General features: G+C 48.7%; 1 protein-coding gene across 3 annotated transcripts in view; it reads right to left on the bottom strand.

The window, feature by feature from the left end:
- LOC140629083 (F-box-like/WD repeat-containing protein TBL1X) overlaps positions 1-18,362 on the bottom strand; it is a 212,219-nt gene that overhangs the window by 183,243 nt on the left and 10,614 nt on the right. Inside the window, exon 1 of one of the 3 annotated variants that reach the window (XM_072818501.1) lies at positions 78-223. The exons of the other annotated variants lie outside the window; for them this stretch is intronic. The gene's annotated coding sequence lies outside the window, so the exon portion shown is untranslated. Of the gene's footprint in view, positions 1-77; positions 224-18,362 lie in introns of those variants that run through there. 3 annotated transcript variants of the gene reach the window in all.

The raw sequence follows: 18,362 nt of genomic DNA, 5'->3' as shown, positions 1-18,362 counted from the left end.
CCACCCCCGCCACCCATGGAGAGTTACTCACTCGGGGCCGCTTCCCCGCCACCAGTGACCACTTCCAATCACGTTACCTTCACAGCCAAGACAGGCAAGAAAGATGAACCATCCCGCCACATCTCATGTGATGGGACGTTGGTGTCCACTGCAGTATCAGTTGACATCTCCACTTTCCCAGCAAGCCGAGTGGCAAACCATCCAAGCAGAGGAAAACAAAGGATTCCAAAGTGAGGTCCCAACGGAGGAGACAGTACTCGACACGGTATTACTGTCACTGAAGTGGGGGAAAGAGGCTGTTTCATCCATTCACAAAATAAGAAATATGTGAAGTGAAGAAGTGAATCCAAGGCCAAGGATTTCAGATTGTGATGTGTTGGGTTTTTTCCTTCCCTATTATTATAACCTTTCCCGGTAACTAGCAAGTAAAAGGGTTTTCTACTGCATTAAAGTGTAATATTCTACATCAGTCTGCCTGGACCTTAAAGGGGAAATGGTTTATTACAGCACCAAAAACAAAAAGGAGTGTGCCCCATACACGGCATGGGCGGCACACACATCTGGTTTTTAACCACCAGAAGAATCTCCGGCCATCCCAGGGTGCTGTCGCCTGTCCCATCCACATCGGCCACCAAGAAAGTCAAGGTCATCCTTACGGGGTACCCTCTTTATAAACCTCAACTCATTATTCCATCACCTTCTGCTATTACTTGCACTTACCCTTAAAATGTAACTCTCAGGGGGGCTCCGTCGGTTAAGCGGCTGCTTTCGGCTGGGGTCATGATCTCAGGGTCCTGGGATCGAGCCCCTCACTGGGCTTCCTGCTCAGCGGGCAGTCTGCTGCTCCCTCTCCCGCTGCCCCTCCCTCCCCCCTGCTTGTGCACACCTGCTCTTTCAAATAAATGAAAAGTCTTTTAAAAAATATATATATATAATTCTTCAACAAGTACGTGCAAAACCTAGTGAACTCCCAGAGAAGGACTGAGGACTAGTTAGGCATATTGCACCATGATGATTTCCTGGTTTTGATAGTGTCCTAAGGTTATGTAAGATGCCACCGTTGGAGGAAGTTGGGTGATGGTGCACAGAACCTCTATTTTTGCAACTTCTTGTGAGTCTATAATTAACCAAAATAAATCACTTAAAATAAAAAATAAATTTTTGAAAACCTATCATAGTCTTTTACTGTGGCACCCTCTTGGTACTTTGGAGAACTAAAAATAAACCCAAGGGACATAAATGAACCATGTGAAGGCCTTCCCAGTCGATAAAAATTAATTGCATTGAATGAAGTCAGTGAACAAGAAAAAAAAACTCTTCCTTAACTAGCGAGCAGAAGGGTATTCTACTGTATTCAAATATAATATTCTGCAAATATTAGAAATGAACCACCTAAAAATGAAATTAAGAAAATAGCACTCACGAGAGCACCAAAAAAGAATACATCTACCGCTCTAAAATCTGAACCAGAAGTGCCATCGTTACAGCTCACCTCCACCCATGAGATTCCTATAATCCTGAACCATGGTCCACCTCTCTCATAAACTCGACAGGGTTCTTCTGTAGAAATAAGTTGGTTTTCCTTCCGCATCAAGACTTACAGATGATGGCAGAACCACGCCCGGTGGCTACAATGCAGGACTTTAGAAATGAGTAACCATTAAGAAGTCCTTTCAGGACAATTCTTTTATTGGGATGTTTCTGATGTTTAAGCACACACCCATTCAATCAATCACCCATCCAATCTGCCAATCACCTTCTGTATACACTGAAAGAGAAAAGCAGCTAGGTCATGGCATTGTCCGGCTGGACCATGAGTGATTTCAGAGACAACCAACATCAGACAAGGATCTGATTCCTTAAGTCCCGCCCCAAATCACTGCACACAAGACCAACTCTTTTAAACTCTTCGCCCTTTACTGAGATGTCCATGGTCCCCTCAACTGCAGCTAGTCAACAAGCCAGACCGGGTCCACCAACCTCATGTATGTTCCTGCTGGTCACATCCAAGGACACTGACTGTACCTAAACACACGTAAGGCCAAATCTCTTTCAAACAATGAGCCTCACAATTCCCATCACCTGAAACAGAATCGATCCATTGCTTACAGAACTTATCCATATGAACTGCAGATAAGAACAAAGTACTTTCCTTCCAATTTTTTTTTTAAGATTTTATTTACTTATTCATGAAAGACACAGACAGAGAGAGAGAGAGAGGCAGAGACACAGGCAGAGGGAGAAGCAGGCTCCACGCAGGGAGTCTGATACGGGACTCGATCCCGGGACTCCAGGATCACACCCTGGGCTGAAGGCAGGCGCCAAACCGCTGAGCCACCCAGGGATCCCCTCTTCCAATTTCTTAAAATAGACTTTATCACCATTGGACACCACCCATCCTTTATCAGCTGTATATTTTTGATGAAACGAACCATATTTCCTTGGTTTTAAGTCCAACTTGAGAAGCTTTTTACTTTCTACCCTGGTAGTTACATGTTCAATCAAATGATATTTAATATTTCCATCCTTTCTGAAGGGGTAATCATAAGTACGGACTTTATCCTCAGAACATTTGCTCAATAGTTTAATACGGCACTTGAACGTTCAACACCCACAAAAGAAAGAGGAAGGATGTGCCCAGAAAAAAGCTCATTTTCCCAGATGGAGACTACCTTAAATATATATACATCAACACCTACTCATAAACTTAATTTTTTTTCAATACCTTAGTTCCCTTCCAATAAACCAATCAACCAAGAATCATCGAAAGGTCCTGAGGCCACTGAGTGGCTCCCACTGTGAATCAAATTATGTTTCAAATGAGGTACAGTGGAGTTTAGCAACAGGACAGTAAGACATCAGTGTTATCCTTATTTCAAATGGCATCATTACACCTTAAAAAGGTTCTACTGGGTTAACCCATTAGACCTGCTAGTACTTGACTTTTTAAAATATTTTATTTTTATTTATTTGAGAGAGAAACAGAGGGAGAGCACGTGTCCACACAAGTGAGGGGGGCAGAGGGAGAAGGACAAGCAGACCCCACGCTGAGCACAGAGCCTGAAGCAGGGCTCGCTCTCACAACCCTGGGATCATGACCGGACCCGAAATCAAGGGTTGGAGGCTTTACCAACTGAACCACCAAGGTGTCCCAGGACTTGACAACTTCTGATTAAAAATACCAACACTGGGATGCCTGAGTGGCTCAGTGGTTGAGCATCTACCTCCAGCTCAGGTATTGATCCCGGGGTCTTGGGATCAAGTCCAGCATCAGGCTCCCCACAGGAGCCTGCTTCTCCCTCTGCCAATGTCTCTCTCTCTGTCTCTCTCTCATGAATAAACAAATAAAAATCTTTAAAAAAATAAAACCAGCAACATTGTTCAGTTCAACCTAATATAGGTGCAAAATAATTTTTTACATGTAATAATGTTATCAAAAGTTTGGCTTACAACTATGGGAACAACTGTGTTAATGCAATTATTGAAACTATGGAAATGTAAATCTTCTATCTCCTTTCAAAGAATTTTCCAACCCACCCAGGCTTTGCTCTTCCTGAGCAGCTCCATGACTGAGGGAGGCCAATTCTAACTAATGTGCAATCTCTGCTCTGGAGCTACTTGGCTGGTCCAGATTCTATCAGATAGGCTTCGAGCTTGAGGCTTTCCTACTCTATCCCACTCCCGCCCCTTGTACCTTTTACGTGCCTTCTCAAAACTCCATTACAACACTTGCAGCTCCAAGTCCATCTCCAAGGGGCCCAAGAGACACAACAGTTAGAATGCGGATTGCTTTCCAGTTGTTAAAATCTCTCTCAAAATATAAATATGTTTATGCAGGTCTCTAACCCACAGGATTATATACCATGCACCATCTCTGAATGCCCATCTGCTTAAATGTATTTGTAACCCCAAAACTAATACCCACAGTACTTTATGGTCACACAAGGACACTCAGGAGCAGGAGAGAAGTTGTCACCAGGGAGGACACGTGTTTCCAGGTGAGGCTGAACAAGGCAATACTCTGCCTTCTTGTTTCCGCTGCCAGACTGTACACAAGTGTCCTTCATGTGGTCTATTCAGTGCCAAAGTTTCTCACATCTCTTGTGTTTTTTGTTGATGATGTCTGTTTAGAATGATCCGGAGCACAGTGCTGACGGGCTGTTTAGTATGGTGCTCTATGGGCAAGAAGGCGGGGGTGTACCTTACGGAGAAAGCCCATGTGTTGGATGAGCCTCCTCAGGCAGGAGTCTGGTGTGAATGGATCAACAATACATATTCAATAAGGTGTCTTTAAACAGAAGCTCACATAAAACAGTTATGTACAGGGATCCCTGGATGGCTCAGCGGTTTAGCACCTGCCTTCAGCCTGGGGTGTGATCCTGGAGTCCTGGGATCGAATCCCGAATCGGGCTCCCTGCATGGAGCCTGCTTGTCCCTCTGTCTGTCTCTGCCTCTCTCTCTCATGAAAAAATAAAATCTTAAAAAAAAAAAAAAAAAAAAAAAAAAAAAAACACTTATGTACTAAGCAGAGGCTCACAGGAACCTATCCCTATTTTTCCCCTAGGAGCAAAGCTTCTATCAAGCAAAGCTTCTATCAAGTTTCAGCGACTTTATAGAACGGAAGGACCAGGAATAACGAGAATCTCCCAGATACGTAAAAATTACATCAAGAACCAGCCATCAGTCATCTCCACTCAATCTAAAATACACCTCAATCCGTCTTACCGTGTTTTCCCATTCCACACACACCTTGCTCACCTTTTCCCCTGGTCCTCATCCCTTCCTCATTGTTGCTGCTTCATATACTAGACCTGGCTAAGCGAGCTCTGCGCTAGCCCTTCTTTACAGGAGATGTGGTTTACACGAACACCAAGGGCAGCTATAGAAGGAAAAAGCTGGAGCCAAAGAGAACAAAATGACAGAGCACGGGGCACAGAGATGAATCCTGTCCCTCTGCTGACGGATGTCTCCCGAGCCCATCTGTCACAGCAGGTGCCACCACTGAACACCCTCCTTTCCTGGAGAACCATCCTGATCTAAATTCCGAAAGGACCAAGCATATCGAGCAGGAAAGAATCCTCCCAAAAAGCATCAAAGCCTATGTAAATTTGCAAAAGATTGCCAATTTTCAATACAGACTCTCAAGCTAAATATTTTAATACAAGAAAATTAACTAGGTTTTTTGTTTGTTTGCGCTTTTTCTTTCTCTTAAAGTTGAATAATCCCGGATATGACTCTCCAAGGACTTTTCAGGGACAAAAGACAAAAGTCCCTCCGTATGTGATGCCTGCCACCACGGACACGCTTCTAGGTCTTCCAAAGAGAAGATAATGGGATAAAGGATAAAAGTATTCCTTACTTCTACTTAGACTAAGTGTCTGAATTTGATTTTCTCAGATAGAGTCCAAATTAGCCTTTAATTCTATCACATCCACTTGGCTAGTTGATCAAGAAGTACGCTCAGACCTCAGTATAAGACAACTCTACCAAGATGGAACTTGCTGGAAGGTAGGCCTTTCCTGGTTCCTGTTCAAGGCGGTTCAGTCACTAGAACTGTTCACTGTTGCAGCGAGCATCGTTATTATGGAACACTCCTTACCAGGTGACCAGAAGATCCTAGAGACTTCCAAGCACTGGATTGCACCATATGTAATTTGTACCACCATGAACGGTAGAGCAATTGCATGTAATTTCACTAATTCAAACAAGGTGCTATGAACAGTCTTGAAAATCCATCATGTGGTGGTGCCGGAGTGATCGCAGAGAGCATCTGTCTCCCTGGCCCTCGGCTGGCAGGAGAAATGCGACAATTCCTTTATCCTCTTGGGGACAGTGTCACAGGGGTGCTTAATGACCACATTAGGACTAGAATTCAGTAATTCTGTTCCCACTTGAGGGCTCCTTCCAGGGAAACATCAATGCACACTGGACGAGAGAACCCATAACCTACAACTACACGGTTCTTCTTGGGTTTAATGCCGTAAAAATCACGAAGTCAGGAACTGATTTACACTGGCTCCCATGACCCCAGTGTCCACACAGGAGCCTCAACCCCCCTCCGAAGCCTTCATTTCCCATCGTACACGGCCTGCGGGCGGGCTGTGAGGACCCGTACGTCACGCGAAGTCACGCTCGCGTGAAAATCACGGGCCTCCCACCCCCGGTAAAGGACAGATTCACCAAAGGGGCCTGGAGATCGCTTACCGCATCGGATCGGTTCCGGGGTCCTTAAAACAGAGAAGCAAGCGGGACGATGTCCTCTCCGGGGAGCACCGTGCAGGCCGCACGCTCCAGCACACGGCCCGAGCCACGGGGCAGCAGCCCAGACGACGGCAAAATTTCATCGTTGGTCCTCGAAAGCCTGTCTTCCAACATATTCCCCGCAGTCCAAACGGCTTCGTCCTTCGGTTCCCTTCTCCCCGTCATACACATGCACCCTCGCAGCGCACACACCCAGGCTGCACACCCGACTCCCATCTGGCCGCACCCACCGCCCCGTGTGCAATACGTGGGGCCTCTTGTGCCCCTGCGTGTCAGGAATGACTACTCCTAACATCCGGATTCGGGCACGGAGAATGGAAAGGGAAGTTCCATTTCCTCCTTCGTGGCTTCCAGCTAAACTCCTTCAGCACAAGTGAGGTTCTGGTGCCCCTAAGAGGGTGACCCGCCGCAGTGGGGCTCCTTTCCCAAAAACTCACATTGCTTTTCTAACTGCTACATTTTGGCTTTCAAGAGGTCAGCTCATCTTAATGGAAATGTTATTTTAGACAAAAGCCCAGGTTGAAATCACCAAGACCAGAAGCACAACATCTGAAATTGCTAGACGTCCCTCAGAACGTGGCAGTTACGGGCCTTTCTCACGTTATAACGAAGCCAAGCGCCCCTAAGGTAGTTCACGTATTTCTGTTTTCCTCTCCTCTTACTACACACAAATTCCTAGGTCGGCTGCTTGTCAGACACACCAACTAGGTGTCCTCACCGTCAAGCCGATGAGAGGCAAGGCAACGCCTCAAAAAAAATGAAGCATCAGGCACACAGAAGATAGATGGGGGTAAGGGGAGCAAAATGGGTAGAGGGTGTCAGAAGGTGCAAACTCCCAGCCATACGATATGGGAGTCCTGGGGACATAACTTACGCAGTAGTATCATGTTATGCATCTGAACGTTTCTAACACTATCTTAAAGGATCCCTGGGTGGCTCAGCGGTTGAGTGCCTGCCTTTGGCCCAGGGCGCGATCCTGGAGTCCCAGGGTTGAGTCCCATGTCGGGCTCCCGGTGCATGGAGCCTGCTTCTCCCTCTGCCTGTGTCTCTTCCTCTCTCTCTGTCTGTGTGTGTGTGTGTCTCTCTCTCTCGTGAATAAATAAACAAATATTTTTTAAAAAGAGCTCTCAACATGAGAAAAAAGAAATATGTAACTGTGTGATGATGCATGCTAACTACATTATGGTGATCATTTCACAATATATAAATAAATCATTACACTGTACACCTGAAACTAACACAATATTGTGTCAATTATAATATTTCAATTTTTTAAAAAGATTTTTTAAATGTATTTATTAATGAGAGACAGAGCAAGCGAGAGCAGCAGAGACACAGGCAGAGGGAGAAGCAGGCTCCATGCGGGGAGCCTGATGCAGGACTCGATCCCAGGTCTCCAGGATCAGGCCCTGGGCTAAAGGCGGCGCTAAACCACTGAGCCACCCAGGCTGCCCTGATATTTCAATTTTTAAAAATAAGAAGCACTGGGGTTGCATAGCAGGTTGAGTCAAACTCTTGGTTTTGGCTCACATCGTGATCTCGGGGTCATGAGATCGAACCCCAAACTGAGCTCCACATTCAACAGGAAGTCAGCTTGAGATTCTCTCTCCCTCTCATGCTCTAAAATAAATCTTTAAAAAATAAATAAAATTTAGGGCAACCCGGGTGGCTCAGGGGTTTAGCACTGCCTTCAGCCCAAGGAATGATCCTGGAGACCCAGGATCGAGTCCCACGTCGGGCTCCCTGCATGGAGCCTGCTTCTCCCTCTGCCTGTGTCTCTGCCTCTCTCTCTGCCTCTGTGTGTCTCTCATGAATAATAAAATCTTTTAAGAAATAAGTAAATAGGGATCCCTGGGTGGCGCAGTGGTTTGGCACCTGCCTTTGGCCCAGGGCGCGATCCTGGAGACCCGGGATCGAGTCCCACATCGGGCTCCCGGTGCATGGAGCCTGCTTCTCCCTCTGCCTGTGTCTCTGCCTCTCTCTCTCTCTGTGACTATCATACATAAATAAATAAAATTTAAAAAAATTAAAAAAAATAAATAAATAAAGTTTAAATAATAAAAAGGGGTGCCTAGGTGGTTCAGTTGGTTAAGCATCTGCCTTCAGCTCAGGTCACCATCCCAGGATCCTGGGATTGAGCCCTATGCTGGGCTCCTTACTCAGTGGGGAGTCAGCTTCTCCTTCTGCCCCTCCCCACCACCACCACCCCCCTTGTGCACACTCAAGCTCTCGCAGATAAGTAAGTAATATCCTTGAAATTAATTAATAACAAAGATAAAAAAAAAAAAAAGAACTAACGGATGGAACAGCCTTAGTGGACCCTCATCTTCCCTCTGCGTCCCACAAGTCAGTAAAGGTCTTTTCCCACACAGGCATTCTGGAAGAACCAAAGCCCCACTTTCACCACTACCGCACCACTGATCCGTACAGAGAGAACCATTTCGGTTACTTCTGTAACTGGCTGGTAGCTCCAAGAGGTGATACGTGATTGAACCGATCAAAGTCAACTCTAGGGGATACGGCATCCTCTACAGTAAACGCTTCCCCAAACAGCTTTTTAAAAGAAAATATCTACTTGCTTACTATGCACAATGGAGGTGAGGACCAGAGAAGCTTTACCTCACTGCGTTATACTTTGATCACCCTGCCAGCAAGAAGTTGTTTTGTTTTGTTTTTTTGAGGTTTTTTTTTTTTTTTTTTTTTTTTTTTTTTTTTTTTTTTGTACCTCAAACATCTCAATCACCAAAAGAAAACAACGTGAGTGTAGCAGGAAGAATGAGGTGGTCAGCCTCTCAGTAACATGCCGCTGACCTTTAATGAGGTCAAAGCTTGCTTTCTGCCACACAGCAAGCACGCGCCAACATGCTAACCGTCGGCCCCTAAAGACTGGAGAAAGGATTTACAGCAAGGTATAAAAGGCAAGTCTGTGGACACTTGATAAATGACCCTTAACTCAGAGTGCAACTTGCATTACAATGGACACCACTGGCAACTGACCAGTAACGATCGTAAGCTCACTACTGTGCAGAACAAAGAAGGTTAAGGCATCATCTTTGCTATCAAGAACTTGGCAGTCTCGCTGGTGAGGAAAAAGAAAATACATAACAGAAATAGTTGACAAAGGGCCACCTGGAGGAAAAAAAAATGCTAAGCTCACAATGGAAATCTAATAAAAAACAGATTTTTCAACACCAAATAAATGGTCCATTTATTAGCTGAGCAATAATAAAGAATTAATACAACTTAAAGGATTAATACAGTACAAAGCAAACGATATAAAGTCACCGGTATCACAGAGACCCAGTCAAGACCCATGAGCTTTTAAGTTGCTTCTACACTACTACACAGTGAGATTTGTTTAAACAACACACTTCCCCTCCGCAGTAGGCCTTTAGGTCTTTACATGGAAAGGATCGCCAATTCCCCTTCCTTGTTGGGACAGTCCTGGCAAGACACGGTTCTCAAACTTCAAAGTATACTGAGATCACCTGGAAAATACCTGCTTGTGCAGGGCTTCTCAGCTATTGGATATCTGAGCCCCGGCCACACAATTCCTAGTAGAGGCCTGTGTTGTGCGTCCTCAGATGGTTAGCAGCGCCGTTGGCCTCCACCCACTAGATGCCAGGAGCACCCCCTCCCCTAGTTAGTTAGGACAGCCAAAAATGCCTCCAGGCCTTGCCAAATGTTTGCTGGGGACATAAGTGGTGCCTCCCCCACCCCCGTCCACATGGCCCCAACATGGAAAGGAGCTGCATGTTTAACGAGTCCTGGTGCCTCCAACATCTGCCTACAGAGCTCATTTTCCTGGATCCAACCGGGTGTGCATGCAGTCTCCTCCACTGCGGCCATCTGCCCTCCCACACACAGATCCCACTTCTTCCCTCCCTCCCCGTAACACAAGTACATGTTTGCTCCCCTTGCCCTGTGACTCGACAGGACCTGCAGACTAGAGCCGCCTTCCCTGCTCCATGGGTGTGGATCTGGCCGTGTCACCTATTGTGGTCAGTGGGGTGTTAGTGGGTGTTTTCAATGTGCCCACGTGATTTAGCTTGGCTGCTTCTCATATTGGATGGAAGAAGCAAAACAACACGCCCTCGGGGTCCACTGGCCAATGTACAAGTGTGTGTCCCCAAGCAGCACCAACAATCCCGGTTCTTTCCAACACGGAAAACAACTCCTGGCTGTGCTTGGAGGGAGATCAAGACTCCGCGAGTGGGCTGTATCACCAGCGAAAGGCAGCCGTACAAGCAAAAGGTTTCAGGGCACCCTGGTTTCTAAATTACTCAAGAAACGCACAGAAAATGTTCAATAAATATGTGGACCTTCCCGGCTTCAGAGGAAAAAAATAAGACAGAAATAAAGAACGTCAATGGAGAGGGGGGAATGATGACCCCTGGATGTGGCCATCCCCTAATGCTGGGGCCTCTGAGACATTTTACATGGAAGAGACTTGCAGACGGGGTGAAATTCAGGCTCCCGCGACAGGGAGACGACCCCGGATTACCCCGGTGGGCCCAATGTCGTCACATGGGGACCGTCTCTCAACGCTGTGGTCAGGGGATGACGTAGCTATGGAAGAACAGAGAAATGCCACACTGCCTGGTGGCTCTGAAGATGGAGCCAGGGCCCACAAGCCAAGGAACGCAGGTGGCATCTCGAAGCTGGAAAGGCAAGGGAACGGACTCTCTTCAGGGCCTCTGGAAAAGCATGCAGCCCGCTGACACCTTGACTTCACACAAGGAGCCTCACTTCAGACCTCTCCTCCCTCTAGAACTGTACGATGGCACGTCTGTGTCACGCAAGCCAGGTGGCCTGCGTTCACTGGTCACAGCAGCAATAAGAGACCAATTCAGTCAGTTAAAAAGAGACGAAGGAAGAAAAGACGCGTGGCCATAGTCGCTGGAGAACGGGCAACCCCGCAGGCCGGGGCCCAGGGACGGCTGGAGAATCCCCCCCACCCCCCACCCCCCGGAATGGTCAGTTTGGTCCTACACAAGGGGTTGTAAATTCAGAAACGTCAACAAGCCTGTTACAGTGGAAGTCAGGGCTGTGGCTTCGGGGAGGGCCTAGAAAGATGCCACAGCCTCACTGGACGCGCTCCCGTGACCTCAGAGCTGGCAGGGACCCGGCGCCGCACCCCTGGAAAGTCCAGCTTCCTGGGAGGGCTCTCTCCCGAGGAAGGACTTTCTACCCCCCCCCCACCCACGGATGCAGCGCCACAGGGTGCGGCTGCCGCTGACCCCAAGGGTCTTCTGGGGGGTCAGAGGGACAGAGAGGGGAGAAGGGAAGCAGGGAGGGAAGGCGGCGTGGAGGCCAGAGCGCAGCAGAGACGGGAACCGCCTTTCCCACACGCGGACCCAAGCCAAGCCGGGGGCTCTGGTTCACTCCTCCCGGGCCCTCCTCCCCGGCACCCCCTCCCGGGCGCTCCTCCCCGGCCCTCCTCCCCGGCGCTCTTCCCCGGCCCTCCTCCCCGGCCCTCCTCCCCCCCCCCCCCCCCCCCGCGCTCTCCCGGGCCCTCCTCCCCTGCGCTCCTCCCGGGCCCTCCTCCCCGACGCTCTTCCCCGGCCCTCCTCCCCCACGCTCCTCCCAGGCCCTCCTCCCGGGTGCTCCTCCCCCGCGCTCCTCCCCGGCCTTCCTCCCGGGAGCTCCTCCCCAGCCCTCCTCCCCCACGCTCCTCCCGGGCCCTCCTCCCGGGTGCTCCTCCCCCGCGCTCCTCCCCGGCCTTCCTCCCGGGAGCTCCTCCCCAGCCCTCCTCCCCCACGCTCCTCCCGGGCCCTCCTCCCAGGCGCTCCTCCCGGGCCCTCCTCCCCCACGCTCCTCCCCCGCGCTCCTCCCGGGCCTTCCTCCCCGGCCCTCCTCCCCTGCGCTCCTCCCCGGCCCTCCTCCCGGGCCCTCCTCCCCAGCGCTCCTCCCCGTGCCCCCGGCCTTTCCACAGCATCCCAAGCCACCGGCCCAACAGGCGCTACAGCTCAGAGGGATCTCAGAGACGGGACACCAAAGGCCACTGGGCACAGGATTCCACCTGTAGGAAACGTCCAGAATAGGTCAGGCCAGGCCGGGCCGGGGAGCCGGCCAGGACGGCTACGGGCACGCGGCTTCTGTCGGGCGCCGGGAGCATCGGGCTGGCGGGGCTGGCGCCCCAGGAGCTCCAGGGGCCCCCACAGCAGCGCTGAGGATGGGCCGGGGCTGCGAGCAGGGGCGGGAAGGGGCTTCTACAGGGGAGACAAAACAAGAGTTTGCGATCTTTAAAGCTGCTCCCCAAAGCCAAAGTCGTATCCCACACATACACACACACACACACACACACACACACACACACACACACCCCAGCACCAAACCAAACTTTTCACCATTACGCACGCGCTGGTTTGGTAGTAAACATCTACCGGTATCACCTGCTGCTCCGAGCGGGTGGATCTGGACGAGAGTCCTCAATAGGAAACTAAAGATCAAGCACATACTGAAAATAAGAGGGTTATTGGTTTGGGGCTGGTTGTTTCAGGTGACGGGGTGGGACGCGGAAGGGACGGATCTGGTCTCCTCGTGAGAGAAAAGGCAGGCGAGCAGCCGCGCTTCCCCCCGGGCCAGGGGACAGAGCGGCACCAGGGGCCCCGGGCCCACGGCCTGAGTCCCCGGCAGCCTCACACGGCTGGGGGCTGACCCCAACGCCGGCTCCGGAGGTAGGAAGGCAGGTCCCCAGAAGTCCAACGAGGGCAGACCCCTGTGGACGGGGGCGTCACGGCTGGCGTCTGGGTGACAGTAGCACCCCGACTCGGCAACCCGGAGATCTTCTTCCTATTCGTCCCTTGGACATAAGGAAGTAAAACCCAGAAGCCAAGAGGAAAACACTGATACCAACAACCACACGAAAAGGGGAACCCTGACGATTAAAACCACAAGCGACATTACAAGACCTTAGGAGACAAGGAACAGTCCAGAGAGAAATATTTGGAACAAGAAACAACGCACTAACGAGCGGAGTGTATGAAGACGGTCCCCATGGCAGTGGCTGTCAACGTGTGCGCGGTCCAGGACCGGCAGCTGCGAACTCGTCGCAAACCCAGTCCTGGGCCTTAGCCTAGACTCACTAAATCAGACATTGTGGGGGTAGGGCCTGGCAGTCTGTGTTTTAACAAGCTGTCCACGGGGTTCTGGTACACGGTGAAGGTTGAGAACCTCTAGGACGGCTACAAAAATATTTATAGCAGCAGTATTCTTAAGAGCCAAAAAATGTTAACAATCCAAAAGCCCAACAACTGGGCCACAGATAAACAGAACTGTGGCGCATCCCAATCCCAAAAAATCCTACCTGGCAATAAAAAGGAATGAGTTTGTGAGACGGGCCACAACACGGATGAAACCCCAAAATCATTATGCTGAGTGAAAAAAAGGTAAAATCAGGAGTACAGACTGTGTGATCTCATTGATATAAAACTCTAGAAAATGCAAACTGATCTAGTAACAGAAAGCCAATCAACGCTCGGCCTCCAGGCAAGGATGGGGGGGGGGGTCACAGAAAGACACAAGGAAGTGTGAAAGCGTGGGAAATATTTATTTTGACACAAAAACAGATAGAGGGGTAGATTACCTACGTGTTTGTGAAACCCACACCACAATCAAGATAACGAGAAACCTGATTAGAGGCACAATTCATAAACGCCTGCTTTACTGTGCTTCAATCATACTTTAATACAGTCGTAAAAAGCAAGCAGGCCGATGGAGAAGTAGGATTGCACTTGGATAAAAACACAGGACTGGGATCCCTGGGTGGCGCAGAGGTTTGGCGCCTGCCTTTGGCCCAGGGCGCGATTCTGGAGACCCGGGATCGAATCCCACATCGGGCTCCCGGTGCATGGAGCCTGCTTCTCCCTCTGCCTATGTCTCTGCCTCTCTCTCTCTCTCTCTCTGTGACTATCATAAGTAAATAAAAAATTTAAAAAAACAAAAAACAAAAAAAAAACACAGGACTGCACATTTGCACACGGACAGCCGAGCACGCTCGAGGCAGATCTATACGGCCACACTCATAGACTGAATATTGATTATTTCTGGGGAAGAGGACGAGAGGATACAAGCCCACGGAGCTGGACTCCATGGACATCAGCGTACCATCATGTATCACCTCGGGGAAAAGCCTGAGCTTAGAACACGCAAGAGCAACACAAAGGGGATGTCAGGAGATCTCGCACCTTGGAAGGCGCCAAGGAAGGCTGGGGGGGTGGGGGGGGTACAGAGGGGAGGAAGAGGCCCCGCGAGGCAGAAACCAGAGCTGGAGGGAAGGCAAAGCTGTGGCAGTGACGAGACACAGACGCAGGTGTGCAGGTCGGAGTCCCAGGCAGGGGGCCCCACTTCTCAGGGGGCTCCGGCACACGGGCCCAAAGACCCTAAAAGCAGACAGAGGGAGGGCGCTGGCACAGGGGGCGACCACCAGTGCACGTTTCAGGGGAGCGACTGCCTGTCCCGGAGAAACCCCGGGGCTCATAAGCAGAGGCACAGAGGCCACCCCCCAGCCAGTCCAGAAACACTCTGCGTGACAATGTGCTGTTGGACGCAACCCCTTCCGTTCGGACAGTCCTAATTTTCAGAGTCTCTCTGGAAGGTCTGGATCTTTCTCCCTCTCCTCTCACCTCTTAGGGAAACAGATAAAGATGAAATGTGAGTCCTGGATCAAAGCCAAGAGGTGGCCCCTATTTCTCTGCCTCTGATGCAACTTCATTGTTTGCAAGTGAATATTTCTAAAGGGATTAAACGTAATCTTCCCCAAGTTAACTCCAAAAATTGTGTTTATCCTGTGCTTTAAAAAATAAGAAATCCCCATTTCCCTGGAACGCACAAAGACTGAAAGAGCTTCGGTAGGCCGATGGTCCACCTTTACTCCTACCGCGTCACAAAGTCTTCGGGGAAGACCCAAGTACCTCATTTAAATCTCCCCCAGACGCAAGGCTCCAACAGCAGGGTTTCTTGGCCTCCACACACCGACCTCTGGGGCTGGGGAACTGTTACTGGTAAAGGGGACCGTCCCCGGGCATCGCAGACGTGTGACAGCACCTCTGGCCCCGACCCAACAGACGCCAGGGGAACCTCTTCCCCATTTGTAGACACCAGAAAATGTCCCCAGACACTGTCCAGTGTCCCCCAGAGGCAGGAAGGCCCCCAGTGGAGGAAGAGTGAGCTGAGGAATAAGTATCCCAGGCCAAGAGCAAACTTCCCTCCAAGCCTCCGATTCAACGCCGTGGAACAAACACGGGGGGACCGCAGGGACAAGGACGAGGGCCCAGTGGAGAGCTGGAGAGCTCGCTGGAGAGCTCGGCCCCGGCCCACACTCCTCACCTGTCCCAGGTGCCCTTTATGCAGGATCCCCAGATTCTTAATATGACCCCATAAGACAAGCTCCTCCAGATTCTGGGCCAATCACTTCCCACACAGTCCCCCGTTGAGAGCCTGCAAGAACTTCACGACCACCCTGATTTTGCAGATTTTGCAGAAGAGGGAACGGACTCCTGCCGCCTATTATCCTGGTTTCCTTCCCCTTCTCCCCACTAATCCCTCTCCCGGGAAAGGGCAGGAAGTCCATGAAATTGGGCCTCACCCTCCACCACTGGGAAGGCACAGAAGTACTTGTTCTGAGGCAAGGGAGATCTGCAGACAGAAAGGAGATGAATGGCCTCCCGTGGCTGGGAGGTAGGAGCCACGATTGATGGCAAATGGACACGAATGACCGTATTGAGGAATGAAAATCGATTATGACGATGGCTGCACAACTCCGTAAATTTACTAAAACTCATTGAGTCGTACGCTTAAAATGGGTGATTTTTATGGTATGTAATTTATACCACAATAAAGTGGTTTCAGAAAATCAACCTGATATAAGTCAGATTTAGAGTTCCATATCAAATTAAACACACCGCAAGCGGGCATCCACAGCAATCCAAAGGCAAAGCAAACATCTAGGGCAAACCCAAACAAAAACAAAGTAACACACAGCTTGCAGGAAGGGAATGACAATCCAACCTGAATCTACAGCGCGTACAACTCAATCCTGTGAACTAAACAAGGCTTCTACCAACTGCCCAACCCCGTGGTATGGACAGAGAAATTCCACTCCGCCAAACATCTGGGCCAGCAGAAACCCACACCAAAAAATACACTTGTCCAAATATAGAACATTCAATGGAAAAGCAAACACGACAGGAAACAGAGGAGGCTGGTCATTTACTCTGAGATGGCCAACTGCGCCCAATCTTCCCTGAAGGTAAATGTCATGCTAAAAACTGGGACCCCCAGCTTAGCCCTGTATCGTGCCAGGCATCGAACACAGAGGCCACCAAGAAAATCAAAATTCCCAAGGGACAGCTTATTCTGGGTGCCATTTTATATTTAAACATGAATCGGGAAATAAAAACATACAGCCCCGTTTTAAGTAACTTTTCAGAAAACATGTCCAGGATAATAAAAAAAATAAATAAAACAAAATGAAACTAGAAACTATTACATGAATGCGCACTGTACAGCCTGAGATAAAAATGAACTATTTCCATGAGCTAATCCTACTCTATATTTAGGTTGAGTATACGAATGTAATTAACCAAGGTTATATAATTTTGCTGACATCAAATTTCCAATTACAAAGCTTCACATACAATTATTTGAACTACAATTGATTTTTTTTTCCTCTGGAAAAATGAAGATAGCTAATTTTAATAACCCAATCTTCCTAAGGAAGAGGAACTGCCTTCTCTGATACAAATTATGTAAACGGTACTTCAACAAAGCTATAAACTAATTTGTTTTTATATTCTCTTTCGAAGGTTAGCGTACACATAAATTTAATGTTCTGATGGATTTTACCATTTGCCCTGTTTCCCGGCACCCCTGCTTCATGCACCTAGGCCGCATATTCTCAGAAATCATACATATCTGCACAGATACACGCATATCTGCACTTCACCAGTATCCGAGGTTTGCACTGAGGAAATAGAATCCACTTTTGTCCAGGCCCCTAGGAAGACTCTCCTTTTAGGGCCATTTTCTGAGCTACATCTCTGAAATACTACACAGGGTAATTTGGGAGGCAAACAATCAAATGAATAATTCTTGGTGTTTTACCCAAAAATAAAGAAGAGGATTCCGGCTCAAAGCTGAAGTGATTCACTGGTGTCTGGTTGACCTACTTGCAATATGAAGTCAAGACCTGGACATAGCTCAAGGAGTCTGGCTAAAAGCAAAATACTTGCTGTAACTTCTCTTTCTTCTTAAAGCGGCAGGCTGCGGGGGCAGGTGAAGTACATTCCCAAGACGCTAATCATAAATGATCTACTACTGGAACTTCCATGTATTGATCTCTGGAGCAGAGAGACAAAGGCTCATGACACAACAGTTAAAAAAAAAAAAAATCTTTCCTGTACAGTAGGTGCCTTCAATCGCTATAAAGAGAAGTAATTTTTTTTTAAGTAGGAGATAAAGACTTCACTTTACCAAAAGACAAATGAACGTCTACGTAGGTCCTGAGCAGCGTTAGTGACACGTGGCCCTCAGCAGCCTGTGGACATGTAGAAGTGAACCAGAATTGTGAACCTGCAGGCTCTGGAATTCACTTGCAAGTCTTCCAGGCTTTGTTTTACATACAAAGTTACATTGCAAATTCAGTACTCACAAAGGGAAAAAGAGATGTGAACACCAAAAATTACATAGAAAAACCAAAGCTACCCTATCAATCATTTCAAGTTAGACAGACAGACTGCTGTGGAAATATGTGGAGCTACCTGCAGAGGACACTTAGTCTCAGGAAACCCAAACCTTCGACCATTCTCAGCAAATGAGCTCAGACAAAAGACCTTACGTTTGTGGAGTTAAGTCTTGATTCTTACCCACAGCCCACAGTGTGGTCTGAATCACGAATTTAATGTTCATATTTATTTGCTCTCTTGACATCAGTAATACACCATCGACTGAGGTTTTTTTTTTTTTTTTTTTGAGTTTTCTCTTTATTATTATTTTTTTTTAAGTAGACTCCCCATCCAGCGTGAAACCCCACGTGGGGCTTGAACTCAAAACCCTGAGATCAAGACCTGAGCTGAGATCAAGAGTCAAAGGCTCAATCA

Source organism: Canis lupus, chromosome Y, assembly GCF_048164855.1.
Source record: "Canis lupus baileyi chromosome Y, mCanLup2.hap1, whole genome shotgun sequence".
NCBI classification, from domain to species: Eukaryota; Metazoa; Chordata; class Mammalia; order Carnivora; family Canidae; genus Canis; species Canis lupus.
Note: the sequence above shows the minus strand (reverse complement) of the source record. Positions and strands in the feature narration are given on the sequence as shown.